This window comes from Choristoneura fumiferana, chromosome 24 (genome assembly GCF_025370935.1).
Source record: "Choristoneura fumiferana chromosome 24, NRCan_CFum_1, whole genome shotgun sequence".
In the NCBI taxonomy this organism is placed as follows: Eukaryota; Metazoa; Arthropoda; class Insecta; order Lepidoptera; family Tortricidae; genus Choristoneura; species Choristoneura fumiferana.
This window is the reverse complement of record NC_133495.1, coordinates 6,431,815-6,449,543: the sequence shown is the minus strand read 5'-3', so window position 1 is coordinate 6,449,543 and position 17,729 is coordinate 6,431,815.

The following is a 17,729-nucleotide window of genomic DNA, read 5'->3' as shown; positions in this document are numbered from 1 at the left end:
AAGAGAAGTGTTATTATAAGGTTGACGGCGATGTCTGGCTGTGGCATCGTAGCTCACAAACAGATAGACTGAATTTGATGCGGTTTTTTACCTTTAAAAATCGGGCTGTTTTTGAGATGCTGAACTTTATAATGACAATGTAGGGGATCAAGTTTTCTAAGTGGTAGGTTGTTTGAATATGCCGCATCTGCTAACCTTAATCTCTTCACTGCCACAAAACGAACGAAGTGGCGTGCTCTGTACGCCACAGAAAAAATTGCGACAAATCAACTTTTTTTTTTATGCGACTGGATGGCAAACGAGGAGTGGGCCTCCTGATGGTAAGAGATCTCCACCGCCCATAGACACCTGCAACACCAGGGGGATTGCAGATGCGTTGCCAACCAGTGGCGATCCTTACATAGAAGCCCAAAAGCCGGGCTTGCCTTATAAAGCGAACAACGTCCAAACGAGAAAAAAAGTTCTAATAAAATCACTTTAATAATTTAGCGCGCTTTATTTTACGTAAAATAATAAGAATTGCATGGCGCGGCAGTGGCGCTGATTGCGACCGGCGGCGGCGCGGCGAGTCTACGCGGCGATAGTGGCCAAAAACGCAGTGATTATATACTCTTTTTGATAGTGGCGTACCTACATTGTAAATATCGTGGGCTTTTACGGGGCTTCCAAACGCTCTCTTCATACTTAGGAAAACGTTAGTTTTGCAAATATCTATGTATAGCTGCATATGTAGCACTTTCTTTGCAATTTTGAATCTGGCTTACGGTGTGAGGTTCGGGTTCGCGATTCACATTCGCTCACATGAGCGGAGCAAATCGATTTAATTCGTAGAAGGGTTCGCCGTCGACGGACACGTGGAGGACATCATCAGTGCAATGGAGACCTGCAAAATCTGACCAATCGCATTAGTTGGAATTCACATCTCATGCTCCCTTTGTAAAGGGTGAAAGGTCAAATTGTTGCTATCTATAAACTGCAGGTAGATAAAATGAAACCCTGTTCCCTCTTCACGTCATAACTTTAAGAACCAACTTTACCGATTTTATCCATGTAAATAAGTTTTCAAATGAGTTGTAGAAGGTTCTTGCGGAAAAAAAATCCGGATTGCTACCACCATCTTGCTCGCTAATCCTGCCGTGAAGCAGCAGTGCTTGCACTGTTGTGTTTCGGCGTGGAGAGTAAGACAGCCGGTGAAATTACTGGCACTTGAGGTATCCCATCTTAAACCTCTAGGTTGGCAACGCATCTGCAATACCCCTGGTGTTGCAGGTCTCTATGGGCGGTGGTGATCTCTTACCATCAGGAGACCCAGAAGGCGCAGAAAATAAAAAAAAATGTAGAAAATTTGACCACTGACGACTTTTCTAATGTAACCTTAGGGAGTTGAAATTTGGCACACGATAGCGAAATTCACGGTGTATATTTTGGGAAAGACCTGATTTCAATTCAATTGTTAGTTGATTCAATTTCAATTCAATGGTTACACCTGCGAAACCTCGGGTAAAAGCTATACTATAAATAAAATAAAATACATAAATATCATGGGACACTTGACACCAATTGACCAAGTCCCAAACTAAACAAAGCTTGTACCTACCTACTATGGAAACTAGGCAACGGATAAACATAGGTACTTATATAAATAAACTATAAATAAAAGCAAAAAACTGAACTTAGACTTCCAGTTTGCAAGTCCTTCACTACAAGTACCTACAATAGTATCTACACCGATCTTATTGCGCGTAAAATGTACAATTGTACACTAATAAAACATAACTCGAAACACGCGTTTTCCCCAGAGATGGGACCAAGCTAGATCGATTTTATGCCCCCAAACATGCCCAAACCACATAGTGAATTCATCGAAATCGTCCCCCCGCGTACGAAGTGCACAATTCGAACTTCGTATCTTGCCGTCCCGCTGGTGCTTATATTATTTAAGACGAGAGTGAGAGGGACAGTACGAGACGAAGTTCAAATTTTGTAGTAGCCCCGCCGATCCCGAGGTCTCTGATAGGTATAACTAAATAAATATACAATACAAAGAATTGCTCGTTTAAGGATATTATGTAGTATAATTAGATACCGACTTATTTTACGTTAAATAGCTTAAGTAAGACGGGATGTTAATAAAAAGTATCAATCAAGGACATTAGTAAGATGCTGCTAATGCGGATTGTCTTAAGCTAATGCGGATTGTCTTAAGCTAATGCGGATTGTCTTAAGCTACACTAGGTACAGTCAAACAAATTGAATCATTTACCAGGGTGGAACCTTTTAACAATGAACATGGGCAGAATGTAACATTTCGTCTGGCTGACGTAGTCATATTTGGTGTACTGAAGCCTCTTTAAAATATAAGGCAAAAAAACATTTCGTCGTCAGCTTTAAACTTTGCTTTTCATTTGGATACACGAATACTCGAATACTATACGAAGAAAGCTCCCAGAGTGATGAATAATTCCGAGTTTATGAACTTACAGACTTGGGGATTTGTAGCAGAATAAAGTAATTTCATTTTAGGAGTAAACTTGGAACCGAAATACGTCGAAGCTACTCGCGAGGAACTACTGGTTCTCGAGCACTCACAACTATGCCTTATTTTCTTATCGTTGCTTACAATACAAATTCAATACAGTAAAATACCTCTGTATTGAACACCAACACACATATACGAGTAGGTACATTACGTAAACCTACATTACTCAGGTACTCTATATTTATGTGTGTAGGTAATTTTACCTCTATATTTATGTAGATTTAGATTAATTTTAGTTTTCAACTGTTTAGATTTTTCATTACGTGTCCACTTTTGTTTCTGTTGTCCGAAGCTGTCAATCGTTGAAAGGTTAACTGGAATTGATTCGCTTTTACACATGGATCTATCAATGTAAACTCTTATTTTGAATGTGTTTATGTACAAATAAAGAGTTATACAATATAATACAATACTTCTTGCTGGGGTTATTAGACCAGTTTTATTATGTGGGAAAAAACGACAAACGAACCGGTTTTCCCTATACATCAAACCCTGACTTTAAATGCCCCACTTCTTTCTTACTAATTAGGTACCTACCCTTACTAATATATTACAAACGCGAAAGTGAGTTTATTTGTTGATTTTTTTGTTCTGTTCTGCTTTCACGCCTCTACTAAACCGATTGCCATTAAATTTTCAATACACTATTTTTAGAAGAACACTACGAAGAACGGAATAAATAATGGATACTTTTTATTTCGAAAAAACATGTCATTCCAGAGGGCGGCGATGTATAGTCAAGTGCAAAAATAAGTATCTATTCGAACCAGTCAAAAATATGTTACTACGGCCTTATTGCGTTGGAATAAGAGTCTGTGGTACCTACATATTTTAGAAACTTTGAATAAGTTCATATTTTTGCACTTGACTGTACATAAACTTCGCAGACGTAGTCGCGGGCAACAGTTAGTTAGCTATAAACAGGATGAAGGCTGCAGTAGGCCGAAAATTATGACTCGAAACTTCATTTAAAACTCGGCGAATTTTCACTCGACATTTTTTCCAACGGTAACGCGGACGTCCGATCCATCCATTACTCCTAACGGAGACGGATCGCTCCATCTCTTTGTGCTGAATATCAGATGGAGCTTCGGCTTCTACAGTAGCGACTTGTTTCGACACGGCACGCTGACAAGCATTGTTGGCCCAGATTTTAGGGTAGATACCCGGTTTTACTGAGAGGAAATTGAATAAAACTTTGTTTATCATTGACCATTATCTTAGTTGAATACCTGTAAATTAAATGAGAGTTATACGTTTTTTAAATATTTTATTGTAGATTAAATCATCATGGGCAGTGGTGATAGATTTCCATAAGATGGCCCGCTTGCTCATTTTCCTACCTCTCATAATAAAAAAAACCCATTTCGTTTTCCACTTCATATTTTATCAATGATAGTGGTGAAGAAGTGCTTTATTGTTTGGAGTGACGGTGTGTAGCGTAGCCAAGGAAACTGAACGGGAATGTATGAGGGTGGAACCTTTTCGCTACTAATATCATTTTGAAATGATTGTGAAAAGGTTCCAAGGTTCCATTCTGTTAGGTGATTGACTTTTATTGACTGTATGTCTCATATTACTTTAAAACTAATAATTGGACGTAGCATGTGGGAAGCACAGTACTAGGTATAACGTACATTTAATTAAACATATTAAATTTAATTATTGTTCGTTAACAACAAATAACTAGTTACTTTAGTAGGTGTACTCAAGTTGGAGGACCCATTTGATTACTTTGTAATTTGGACTTTATCTGAGAAACCATTGGTTTTAATTTGAAATGTTAGGCAAAGCGACGTACGTAGTACGTGTCTTCGCGTACACCTCGGTTTCTAGCTTTTTGCGTTGCAGGATTGTTTTGTATTCATTAAAGTTTTAAGGGTTAACTTAAATACGAATATGAAACCTAATCGAGAATCAATGTTCCTTTATTGATCTAATGTTCAAGTTATATGGCAATTCATAACCGAAATACTAATTAGTCAGTCAGTAACACTACTATATTAGTTAGTAGGTACTCATTAGTATAATACGGTATTTGACAACTCCTGATTTTGCCATATCTTAATATTATTATGAAAATATAGATATACAATTAAATTTAGCGAATTAAATTTAATTAAAATTAGATTTAGCGAAGAGAAAATTTAAATCGGTTTAAAATAGGATTTATAGTGATTTTTTGAAAAGTCTATTAAACCTGTCTCTTTCTCAAACGCTTTTCTCTATGCAGCAAGTATGGCGGTACTGGCGTGTGACGTCACATGCCAGTATGTCTTTCTCTGTCTAATCTTGAATTTCAAACCTTTATAACTTTGTTATTTGTAAAGGTAGCTTAAAAATTGTTTTTCTATTCGATAACAGGCATTGTGTAGTTTTAATTTATAAAACATATACAAAATAGTCAAATACTGTATTAGCTTTATGATAATTTATTTATTTATTTGTTGCTGTTTATCTTACTGCCTAGCCTATATTTATTTTAGACGTGTATTATATGTACGATATAATTATGTATGTATTTTGTAGATGTATTTTTGTTGTGATTTCATTTTCTGATCTACTTTTGATGCACTACCTGGCATGTAAGAGATCGCTCTTAAGCGATAAGGCCGCCTATTGTTTACCTTGTAATTTTCTCTGTGTGTATCTGTTTTCTGTATCGCTTACTATTTCGGTGAGTATGGAGCAAAAAAATTCAACCACTCTAGAAAAGATATTTTTTTGACGTGCCCTAGGCAATATTGGTCTCTCCGAAAGCGCTGATGTTTTACAGTATACACAAAACACAGTAAATAGTGCACGTGTTGCAGAAGCCGCCGAGTCGCGTTGCTCCCAGATGAAGGGTTACGGATTAGCCCGAAATATGTCGAGCTAAACTCGATTTCAGACGTGAGTTATCCGTTATGTTATTATTTAAAATTGTTTAGTTTAGTTCAGTTTGTTCATTAATTTAATTTTTTTAGTTTTAATAATTTAAATTATGTATATCTAACTTTCTTTTTTGTTCCTGAAAATAGACGTGAAGTCATAAAGGATTACAATTATAGCGTGATGATTGAGTAAGCAACATAAACATCCACACATCTCTTACAAAATTTCTTATTTTTCATATTGATGGGATAGGATCGGATTTACCACAACAGCGGTATGCAAAAAAAAGCCGTGGTGGCCTAGTGGTTTGACCTATCGCCTCTCAAGCAGAGGGTCGTGGGTTCAAACCCCGGCTCGCACCTCTGAGTTTTTCGAAATTAATGTGCGGAGTTACATTTGAAATTTACCACGAGCTTTGCGGTGAAGGAAAATATCGTGAGGAAACCTGCACAAACCTGCGAAGCAATTCAATGGTGCGTGTGAAGTTCCCAATCCGCACTGGGCCCGCGTGGGAACTATGGCCCAAGCCCTCTTGTTCTGAGAGGAGGCCTCTGCCCAGCAGTGGGACGTATACCGGCTGGGATGGAATGGGTATGCAAATTTGAAGAAGCTTGAAGAAAAATAAGTAAGCAGCTACATTAACATAATACTTTAAAAGTAAGTAGAGCTCAATTCACTTTAATAAGGAATATAATATACAGAAAGTGTCAAACTCAATTTGGTTTTTAGTAAGGAAAGTTAAGTTATTTTACAATGTTACTCTGTTTTAGGTGATTATGCAAAAGGTTTGCTGACCCATATTGCGTTCATGTAAATTAATTCATGAGAGGAACCTAGCGAGTACAACAGGTTGGAGCGGGACAGGAGACAAAAGGTCGGAACTGTGTTCTAACACGGAAATACGTAGCTACCGCTACCAGTATTTTGCATACAATCGGATAAGGCCACCGCTCCCGACGCGCTCTAAGCCAGTGCTTTTCAAACTTTTTCAGGACGCGACCCCCCCTGGTTAGAAAAATATTTGGCGACCCCCTACCTCCACTTACAGTCCTACGTTGACAAATTGATAATACAGACATTGAATGATCATCCACAATAACGGTGAGAGTATTTTAAAGACACCGCGACCTCCTAAAGGGGCATTCGCGACGCCCCGGGGGGTCGCAACCCACAGTTTGAAAAATACTGCTCTACGGTACGTTAGTAGTACATATAATATCGATGGCTCTACGCTAAGCTGCGGACGGATGACAGAATTGACAGATCCATTATGGTTAATCAAATTAGATCAAAAGTTTTTATCTACACCCATATAGTAAATCCTCAATTATGCGCTCAAAAACCATAGGTAATGACCAGCATTACGACATTGGATTCTATTATGAACACGGCTGTATCGTAATGAGATTTCATATATCATTACAGCACGGTGGCGCCGCGACCACGTGCAGCAGCATGTCGTCGCGAGACATACCTACCTAGTTCTCGTTAATGCAGGTCATTCTCAATGGTTCTTGAACACATGATAGAGGATTTAATATATGGATATAGATAAAATATTTTATGCAACTGTACGTAATTGGGCCTTAAAACACTCATCGAAAGTGACCCGGGTTGAGGTTTTATTCAGTTTAAAAAAAACAGTTCATGCTTCATTAAAAAAGTGCAAAGGAATTAAACAAATAATAAGTACTTACTCCAATAAATTTACTATCATCGTAACACACAACAACCCATCGTAATAACCACCCGTAATAACTAAAGTCATGACTACATACTTAGTTTCCGCGCTTAATTTTTAACTTCGCTTCATAATTAAACTTTCCCAATAAACAAATGGACTCCATTATTACCTTTTCCCAAATTCCCCTTAGATTGCAATCTGGTGTTATTCAACTATACTTGACGATCGGATAGCTTTTGCTGATGATTGATATGAGAAAGAAACAGAAATCTGATCTTTTGTTTTGATTTCCGAAAGACATTAACAAACTAGTAGGTAATGTAGTGACGTATGAATAATTCTACTTTAAGACTTATCCTTAGCTATGTGCACGAGTAAAAGCTTTGTTAGGTTAGAAGGGGGGTCGCTATGTGAGGGGGGGTAACACCTGTTGCCCGCTTCATAACTCGGTTACCGCAGCTGCTCGGTATTTAGTAGTCGGGGTAGCTATTAGTACTAACACGAGTAAGCCCGGCTCCAATTTGTAAGCACCGATATAGTGTTGCTGAGTGGTTTTGTGAGAGATAGGTATTTTGTGTTCGTAAGGTAAATGGAGAGATTAGAACGTCTATAGAAGCATTACACAGTTTATTCTATTCGAACGTCTTTTCCTTCCCAATTTATTTTACCCTGTGTAAATAAAAGTCTCTCTCTCCCTCTCTCTTCTCTCTGTCTCGATCATTATCTCGGCCTATATACTTATGTGCAGGGGTCGGACAAAAAGTGCGGATGACGTAAAAATGACGTAATCTTGCACACAAGATGATGTTTTTATTTAAACTTCCGTGTGACATGTAGTAACAAAGTAGCATTAATGCAGTAACAAAATAATCGTAAATAAATCAATGGAATTCAGTGAATAAAATAAATTTCATATCGTTTAATAAAGAGGTTGATAAATGATAAGTGATAATTGTTTATGAAAATCAAAAATACTATTTGAAAACATCCTATAAGTGGTTTGACGTCATCGGCACTTTTTGTCCGACCCCTGCTTATGTCCCACTGCAGAGTATAGGCTTCCTCTGAGAATGAGCGGGCTTGAGGCCAAATCACTAGACTACGCTTGTAAACTGGCAGTCTACCTAAAGCAAGGCATATCTACAGTACTTTCTTCTGATACAGCAAGTAAGTACCTGACATTTTATTATGGAATGCGTAAAATGTTACGTTGATGATTTGATTTCTCAATCACGGCAATTTTGCAATTTGTCCCAAATTTTCCGAGACACATTACTGTTCCAGGAAACGGGCCGAATTCAACGCCTCTGCCTGGAATTCGGGATACTCATCGATCACCGGGTTTACCTCGTCGACTCGGGTAATGTTTGCCCGGTTTTGTATTCTCATTTCAATCAGAAAAAAGGGATACATCGTACTCGTAAAAACATGTCTTCGTAGGCTTTTCAAGGCCTCTTGAAAACTGTAAATCAACGTTACAATGTTAAAACCTGTGAGTGTCTGTTTTAAAATTAATTAATTAATGCTACTAATATTATCTTATGAATCTTGTACCTCTGTATTCTGTAGTATAGTCGACCAAGAAAGTGCTTTACCAATTTTAATGACAGTACCTACTTCGGAAATATTTATTTATTTATTCCCCTTAATGGTGGCCATAAGGCTTGGCATAGATGAGAGTGTGTATACTAGGCTTGGGCCAATGTCAGTTAAATTAAAGATGAATATATTCTTCTTATTCACGATACTTCAGAAATAAATCAATAAGCCTGATTGTCATATTGACATATAGTGAGTGAAAATAGGCTTTGACGTTTTCGCATTATCCGACCCAATATCGGTATCGGACGACGATAGACGACATCCGATTGCAGACACCATAATGTACTGCTTTCACATATTTCCGACAAAATCGTTCCGATACGGTCGGCTCAAAATGGCCGCCACGCATCTGCGCACACAGAGACAATTTAGACACACGCATAGCACACATACAAACTTTATCGTCCGACAGCCTACGGGCGTCCGATGGTGCCGTGAACGTATCGGTATATCGATATCGTGTCAGGCTCCGATATCGTATCGTCGTCCGATACCGATATCGGATCGGATAATGTGAAAACGCTCTTAGGCCGTCTTGCAGGAAAAAATAAATCTTGATTTAGTAGTTAAACCTGGCTTAAGCTTGACAGTTCCATACATTTTGACACTACTAAGCTGAGCTTAACGCTAACTCGAGATTTATGTGTTTCCAACAAGTAGCCATTAGGGTGGTAAAGGAATTTTTTGGTCGACTATACAGACAGGAGTTATTATATTGTGTGTAGTTTATATACAGGGTGATTTTTAATCGGTTTTTGTATATAGTGGGCCGAGTGACACCGACGGTGCTGGCTGAAAATTCATGCTGGGGTGTTTTAACCCTTGATGGCACGTCACACTTAGCCTGTTTGTTATAGTTTTCATAAAAAATGGCACCTTCACCAATAAAGTTCGATCCCTCTAAGGTTCCACAGAACCCACCTTGGACAACGCATAGTATAAGTAAATAAGTACTTTTGTATGATGAGGATCATTATCATAAGGAATACCTCCTACTCCAAAACTTTGATGGAAATGGCGGCCTAAATAGTTTATGGTTGATTGATGGGTTTCCCACATTACGGCGGTCAGCTTCGCGGGTGTGCACATGATTGAATAAAGGTACTTTGTCAGTGTGGGTGTCAGGTCTAGACAATCCCACTAATTATTATTTATGCGAAAGTTTGTAATTCTGTTTGTTTGTGCCCCTACACGTCTAAACCGCGGAACCGATTCAGATGATATTCGGTATGCAGATTGAATCCTGGGGTAGGATAAAGGATAGTTTTTATCCCGGAAAATTGCATATTTTCCGCAGGTAAAGGAGTCACGGAAAGGAAAACAGCTAGGGATTTTATAGCTTATAGCTATTTTACTTACTTTACTACGCTACTACTAAAAATTACTTGGAGTTAAAATAACAACAGCAGACAGATATGTATTTATATTATGTTTTTTTAGTAGTCTGTGGATTTAGGAGTCTGGATTTCCAACTTGCCCTATCTGCAACTATGTCTGGCGTCGCTTGAGTACGCGTCCAGGTCATACGGCCATCTCCGCCTTGCCCTGACATTATGATTAGCATTACTGTCAAGTTAAAATTGCATAAAAACTATTGTTTTAAACTCCTACCAAGAGAGCTCTGCTGTTGATAGTTGACAGCAACTTATTTTAGTAAATATTTAAGTAATTAATTATTTTTTAAATCAAATCATAGCAGTGACGTGTAAATTAAAGAAACAAAATGGCGGAGCCATAGGGTTGGAAGTGTGAAAGACAGATTCGCATGATCGACTGCTCAGAGCCTCTAGTAACAATAAGCCCCCAGTCGTCCTGAATGTCTTCTGCTAAGTCTTTATACTCTTGACAGAGTCAGTAGCGGCGTTAGGGTAGGGCGCGGTGGGGCGACCGCAAGGGGCGCCTGAAGCCTGTACCTTCTGGAAATTTCCCAATAGTTGGTGGCGCCGTGGAAATCTCGCCCAGGGCGCTGGAAGTGCTAAAACCGGCACTGGACAGTGGTTGTGGTTGCCGGATGAGAAACAGCAGTGAACTTGCACGACAAGTTTCACCGGAAAATACTGCAATGTGGGGCTACCCTTTGCCTTCCACAACGCAGTGCTGGTGTCCGGAGTTCGTTTTTGGAAATAGACAACGCTGCTGCCCACTTTTTTATCAGATCCTTTACAAAAAAAAATATTTTCTGGGAAATTGCATACGTTTTTATAACAAAATTCCAAAAAATATTACAAATGAAACGGATACAAAATTCAGATCTATTGTCAAGAAGACATTAATATCTAAGGCGTATTATAAAGTTAATGATTATATGGCGATCCCTTCAAATAGCGAACCTACTGTGTTAAAGTTGTGTTAAATACTTGTGATGTATAGATACTATCATTTAATAATATTGTAAGTCCGTTAAAGAAAATTACCTCGTTGAGTTTCTTGCCGGTATCTTCTCAACAGAGGTTTTTCCGAACCGGTGGTACATTTTTTTTGACATTCATAACTGCTTGTTATAACCTAAATTGAATAAAGATATTTTGACTTTTGACTTTGACTTTGACCCACTGATGGGCCTGTCCTATTCTAAAACCAAGCACAGCGCGGGAAAATGGCAAGAGCTCAATATAAACAGCGCTAATATTAATAATATTCCCACAATTTGCTCTAACGCTTCAGACTGACTTAGATTTTACACACAATCGCAATTTAAGAGGCTCTTACAACACTACAGGTTAATATAATAAGGATGCGAACACATCGAGTAGGAGTCATAGATTTATTTATTCGTTAATTTGATTTATGGTGTGTGTCATTTTAATTTTATGTACCTAATTATGGATTCTAGTAGCCTTTAATACAAGCTTTTATTTAGTTTCACCTGTCCAATTGTCTGTCTGTAATCAAATCTTGCAAGTTCAATTTGACCAACTTCTAGTACTTAGTTGGATTGACTTGAAATTTGGTATACATATGTAAATTGCGTGACAGTACAATAATCTGGTAGTGACATCTTGGTAGTACGGCCAGGATCGTCTCTGCAGAACGGAACTCTTCAACGGTTACGTAATGGCATCGACTTGAAATTTGGTATGCAAATATACCTAGTTTAGGTGACAATGCAAGTACAGTCAACAAAAGTACAGTCAGCAGAAAAAGCTTGTATTAAAATGTTTTTTTTTTACCAAAAACTTATTATTATTGTTGCTACGGATTTCCGATCACAGACCCATGGTCATCCGGTTATTTGAATAAATGGGATTCATGCGACCAAAGCTAACATGAAGAGGCCTCTGGTACCATACAATATATTTTAAGACAGGCTCGGAGTTTCTTTGTGCAATAGAATTCGGAAAACTGAAATCCGCCGAAGAACTAAAGTCATCGATATAGCTCGAAAAATATGCAAGTCACATCGCTCGAAGAACCTATAACCGCTGGGAGCAAGGACCTCAAGTGGCGATCAAAAATCGGAAGACGAAGCATATAGAGGGTAGAGGTAGGAGGGCAATAAATACTTAAAGAGCCCAGCTGTGTGACGCATATAGACTTGAGATGGGCTTTGGATGGTTTGGATGTTTGGAGATGGTCTCCGCTCCGCTACGCTTCGGTGTAACATACCCTAATGCTTATATTAACATGTAGAAATTGCGGAGCGTATATTGACAACGTAATACACCTCGGTCTTGGAAGGAAACCCAATTTACCTATTAATATGCTGCCACTTGCTAATTACCAGTTCTCGTATATTGAGGTACCTACTACTTCAATGTTTAATGAGATTATTGGCTTGAAACATGGTTATATGAGTACTTAATTGTGTAGCGTCAAGGGCAAGGATGTGTTCCTATTTTTGAATTATAACCTGTTTAAATAAACATTAAACTTAGATAAGGATACGCATTTTTACAAGCTGTTGTTTAACTGCATATTTTTAGATAAAATTTTGTACGTAGCATAAATATAAATCAAAAACCCGACAGCCCTAAAAAAAACTAAAAAGAAAAAATAAGTTTAGTGGTCCAGAATCTTTTAAATAACTTGCAGTGCAACAGTCAGGATCCAATCAAAATCATGACCACCTCAATAATCTCAGTAATGGGTTCCAACACTGTTGAACTTTAATACAATACAATACAATACAATACAATACAGTAAACTGACGCACTGTAAACGCTGCACGCTGTGGTAATACTCACACGTCACGTTTTAGACGCGTACCATCACACTACCGCTCAAAAATGCCGATGGACTTATATCAATACGCATTTAAGCACCGATTTGGAATGTAGGTTAGCCGAAAATAGGCCAAGGTCCTTCAAATGCCAGCGCTGCAGGCTGAATTAGGACGCAAGGACCTCTGCGTTTTACACAGATTTTATTTTAAAACCTATGTGGGGTTCTCAAAAGATGCCAATTTACATTTTAACTTTACCATCGGCTTTTCGGTGAAGGTAAACGTCTTGTAACATAATCGATAAAGTTGGTCGACGAAGCCGATCGATATTTAAAACACTTCAGACCATTGGGATTGTTTGACATTAGCGGGTAGCAACATTTCACTTTTAACCTAGTTATATCGAATGTCAATAGGGTAGTTGACTCAAAAAAAATCTGTTGAAAATATATCTACACAATTATAGTGAATAAGGGTCTCTCCGCATCTATCCACGCGGAATCGGCTTAAGCCGAAAAAAAACTTTTTCACTTCTCATGCTCGTAAAGTTCGTGTTTATGCTGGATCTAGGCGACATAAAATGGCTTTTTATGCTCTAGTGCATAAAGTAAAATCTTCGTCTAAGACCAAGGTAATCATTAAAAGCCACAAACAAAAATGTTTCTACATTTGTTTTTAATAATTTTTAGATTATATATAATCAATCAAACTAATCAAAATAAGTCAATAATACTAAGAAAATATAATTATATCATAATGCATGAAAGACCCTAATCCGTTCTCATCTTGAAAATTCGGAACTCACGGCTACTTTCGAATTCTGCCGACGTGTATTATTGTATTGATAAACAAGTTTGTATTATCTACTACTACTTTATTTATTATTAGTGACAAGCAAGCCACGAGTTTGAAGTATATCACATGAGATTTTATTACCACCGCCCCATGATTAAATTATATACTTAGAGTGTGTAAATGTAAACAAAAATCAAATAAAAATCTTACTAGGTATTAACCATTCTTTATCGATTATTAATATAGCTTGCCTATTTCCAGTCCAGTTTACATATTATAATAATATGAGCTATGTCAGTGACTCTAGTCTGCTTTTTTAAACACTAACATGACTAATGCAACTAAAATTCGATCAACTACCAGCTTTTCGAAAGAATGATTCGATGAAGTGAATTTTCTGTGAACTTTGGCGCTTTTGATATTTTATTATTATCGAACTCGAAACTAGTCAAGAGCCCTATCCGACCGCCCTTAGCTGTCTCCGAAATTGTAGAGCTATTCACTCTCATCCAATTACGTATTGTTACCGAACTGTCTCCAATTTACGGATCGCATAAGTTACCTTTGGAATATCGATGTGGTGTTAATTTGGTGATTGGGATCGACTCAGGGGCAGCTGTTGTGTTAAAAAGGGGTACGTATCAAAATATATAAAGTTTAAAAATAATATAGGACGTAATATTTAATGGTCATTTGATAAAATGTAATTTTCTCAGAAATTGACAACTTAACAGATTTTTTATTAAATAAACCTAAACTAACCTTAACCATTCTGTAGATTACACGATCATAAAAGTTTGTGAAAATTAATAGTTTAACCGAATATCACGTATATCAAATGACTATTATGTATTTCGTCCATTATTCTTTTTAAATTTTATTTATTTTGACCCGTTCTCGTTAAAAAGGTTAGTAACCGGACAACTGAGCTTTGCTTGGAGTTCGTTTTTGGTAAAATTCGAAAACAGGCATTTTTTCCAAAGATAAAACTTAGCTAGAAAAAACTTTTTTTTAAAAGAAGCTTGTCCGTTCCTCAAGTGATCATAGGGCTGCCTCTTTCCTCGGTTAACGCATTGACATACAACGCGGAATCCTGGGATTCCTCGGCGGATTTGAAGGCGACTGGTCGCCACGTGGGCACCCTGCTCAATAAATAGTAGCGATCGGAGTGCTATGTTTCACGAGTGTGTTCACGAGTTTTTTTAGTGGAGACCGCGTCTTGACAAACGTAGCGTGGGACGCCCTCTGGCCAGGTGGAGTGACGCTCTGAGAAAGGCTGCTGGTAGAAGCTGGATGCGTCTAGCCGAGGACAGCTGGGCTACTACGAAACTCGAAACTCGAAGTTAGTATTGTACCGTCCCTCTCGCTCTCGTATAAAATAGTATAAGTGTCAGAGGGACCGCACGACACGAACTTCGATTTTCGAGTTTCGTAGTAGCCCAGCAGGACGTAATGGCGCTCATTAGGGGAGGCCTTTGTCCAGCAGTGGACTGCTATAGGCTGATGATGATGATGGAGTGATATTTGTAAATATAGTTTTTTAGACAAGTAGAACAAGCACTTTAAGTTTTTTTTTTATTTTTTTTTACTATTTGTTATTTAGCTGGATTTGAATTGTTAGAGCCTACGAATACAATACAATACTATACAGATATTCTTTATTGCACATCACAAATCAGTACAAAAATGTACATAGATACATCCAGTCAAAAAATATTATAAATACGAAAGTTTGTGAATTTTTGTGTGCGTGTATTATTTATTCCTTCACGCTAAAACGGCTACACGAAGTTTAGGTTCACTGGTAGAGATAAAAAGCATAAGTTCGCCTTTGTAAGTACTTGTATGTTAACGTTTGTCGATTGTGTGCTCACAGCGCGTTTTTTTGTGTGCGTGTGGTACAAACGCTCGTCGGCCATAGTGTTATGATTATTTTTCTGTGAAAATCATGAAATATATTTTACCTATCATTAGTAGCTGTAGCTGTTCTAATCTTCTGAGTCAATGATTGTTGTGAAAGTTGGTTTAATAAAGTGTATACGTTAACGATTTTGGTTCGGCGTGCATGTCGGTATGTATATCTACTGCCTGCTACTGTAGTAAAAGGAGTATGGCAAATAAATGATGTAGTCACTGCCTCGATTTTTTTCCTCGCTTAATGCATTGTAAAACGTTGTATGATATACGTGTCGAAAGTAGGAAATTCCCAACTCGTGCCGGCTCAAAACACTCGCTTCGCTCGTGTTTCAAGTTCTCCGCCACTCGTTGGGAATTGCCTACTTTCCGCACTTGTATCATAAATAACTATTTTGGCGTAACCCAGCTCCTAGCCCATTTAGTAAAGCAAACAAAAACCTTGAAGGCTGGCTCTTTGACGCCACCACTCGGTCATAATCATAAGTCTCGCCGCAGGCTTTATGTTGAGCTTATTACGCATTGCTTTAAATCACAGGGACAAAGCTTCAAATATCTATAACCTAATCAATTTATAAAATTATGAAAATTAATTAAAATTAAAATTAGTAAATAAATAAAAATGGAAGGTAGTTTATAATTATGACCAGTAAAAATTATTAATATGTCGTGGATAGTTTTGTTTGAGAAAAAATATAGGTGGGTACTTAAGGAGTCCATCCATCCCAGCCTATATACGTCCCACTGCTGGGCACAGGCCTCCTCTCAGAACAAGAGGGCTTGGGCCATAGTTCCCACGCGGTTCGCATAGTTCGCACTGGATTGGGAACTAAGGAACTTAAGGAGTAACAGTGACAAATTAAAACGTTTGTTGTTGTTTATTAGTCTAACATCTGGTAGTATGGTGTACGGTTGTGTTGCTCTGAAGATGAGCTCTGGTTGAGTTCGAAACGCGTCAGTGTGTTGTGGTGGTGGTGATAGATGGGTTTGTGTGATTTGTGTGTGTTCTTACAGTGTGGAGGTGGAGGAACTGCATGAACACGCGTATCTTGCATAAACTTAGCTATCATAAGGTCGCGGGTGAGCAAAGAAATTATTTTAGTTAATTGATATGGACCTCCGTAAAGTAACGCCTGATTCAGCAAATTATTTAAAGGGCAGATGATAAAATAATAAATGCACATACTTTTGAATGAATGACAGTTCTATGAAGCTTTGTCTCTTGGTTTATATCCATGTGCACACGTTACTTTTCTTAAAGCCCACTATATTAACAGCTTAAAGTTCACTTCAAAGTTGGACTTTGATTTTATACTTTGCTTTTTAAATGTGTTTTTCAAAACTTACGCACCACACGCCACACATATATAATTTACACATACTTAAAGCTTATTTTTATTTCTCGGAGAAGGTCAAATGTGAACTTAAATAATGCTGAGTTACCTGCATCGTCACATACATAATTGCTGCATTTGCATGACATACGAATATATTAAGTTATCTCTGTACCTATTGCCTTCTGAAACTTTATATTCGTATCGCAAAGCGTCTTGAATAAAAACAGAAAATTAATTAGTCGCCGATGGGTTTGTCAGAAAAATGAAACGAGAATAATTATGACTTGAATTACTAGTAGGTAAATACTCTGGCCTACTAATACTAAAAACTACATTTATCTCCCGGAATTGCTTATTTCGAAGTACTTATAAAAACTTTAGTTGTTCTCTATCCTGTGGGGATTTTGTAAAAATGCGCTTTTATGGTGCTCAATGCCCGTAATTTCGAAAATAAGGAGGAATAATAGCAAATATAAAAGTTTATGAGTAGGTGGTGTGCGTTTGCATGCATGTGGGTGTGTTTGGTACCCCTTCAGGCTAAAGCTATATAGATTTGGATAAAATTTCGCATGTAGATTTAACTGGACATCTGAAATAATACATACTTAAACTACTTTCCTTAGCGATATATTCTCACGAGACAAACTCGATCCTCATCATTCATTTAAGTGTAAAACATGAAATTTTACAATTATCATAGAAAACTAGACTGTTACCCGCGACTTCGTCCGCGTAGAATTCGCGTATCGCTATCCCGCGGGAACTATGCATGTTTCCGGGATAAAAACTATCCTATGTCCTTCCCCGGGACTCAAACTATCT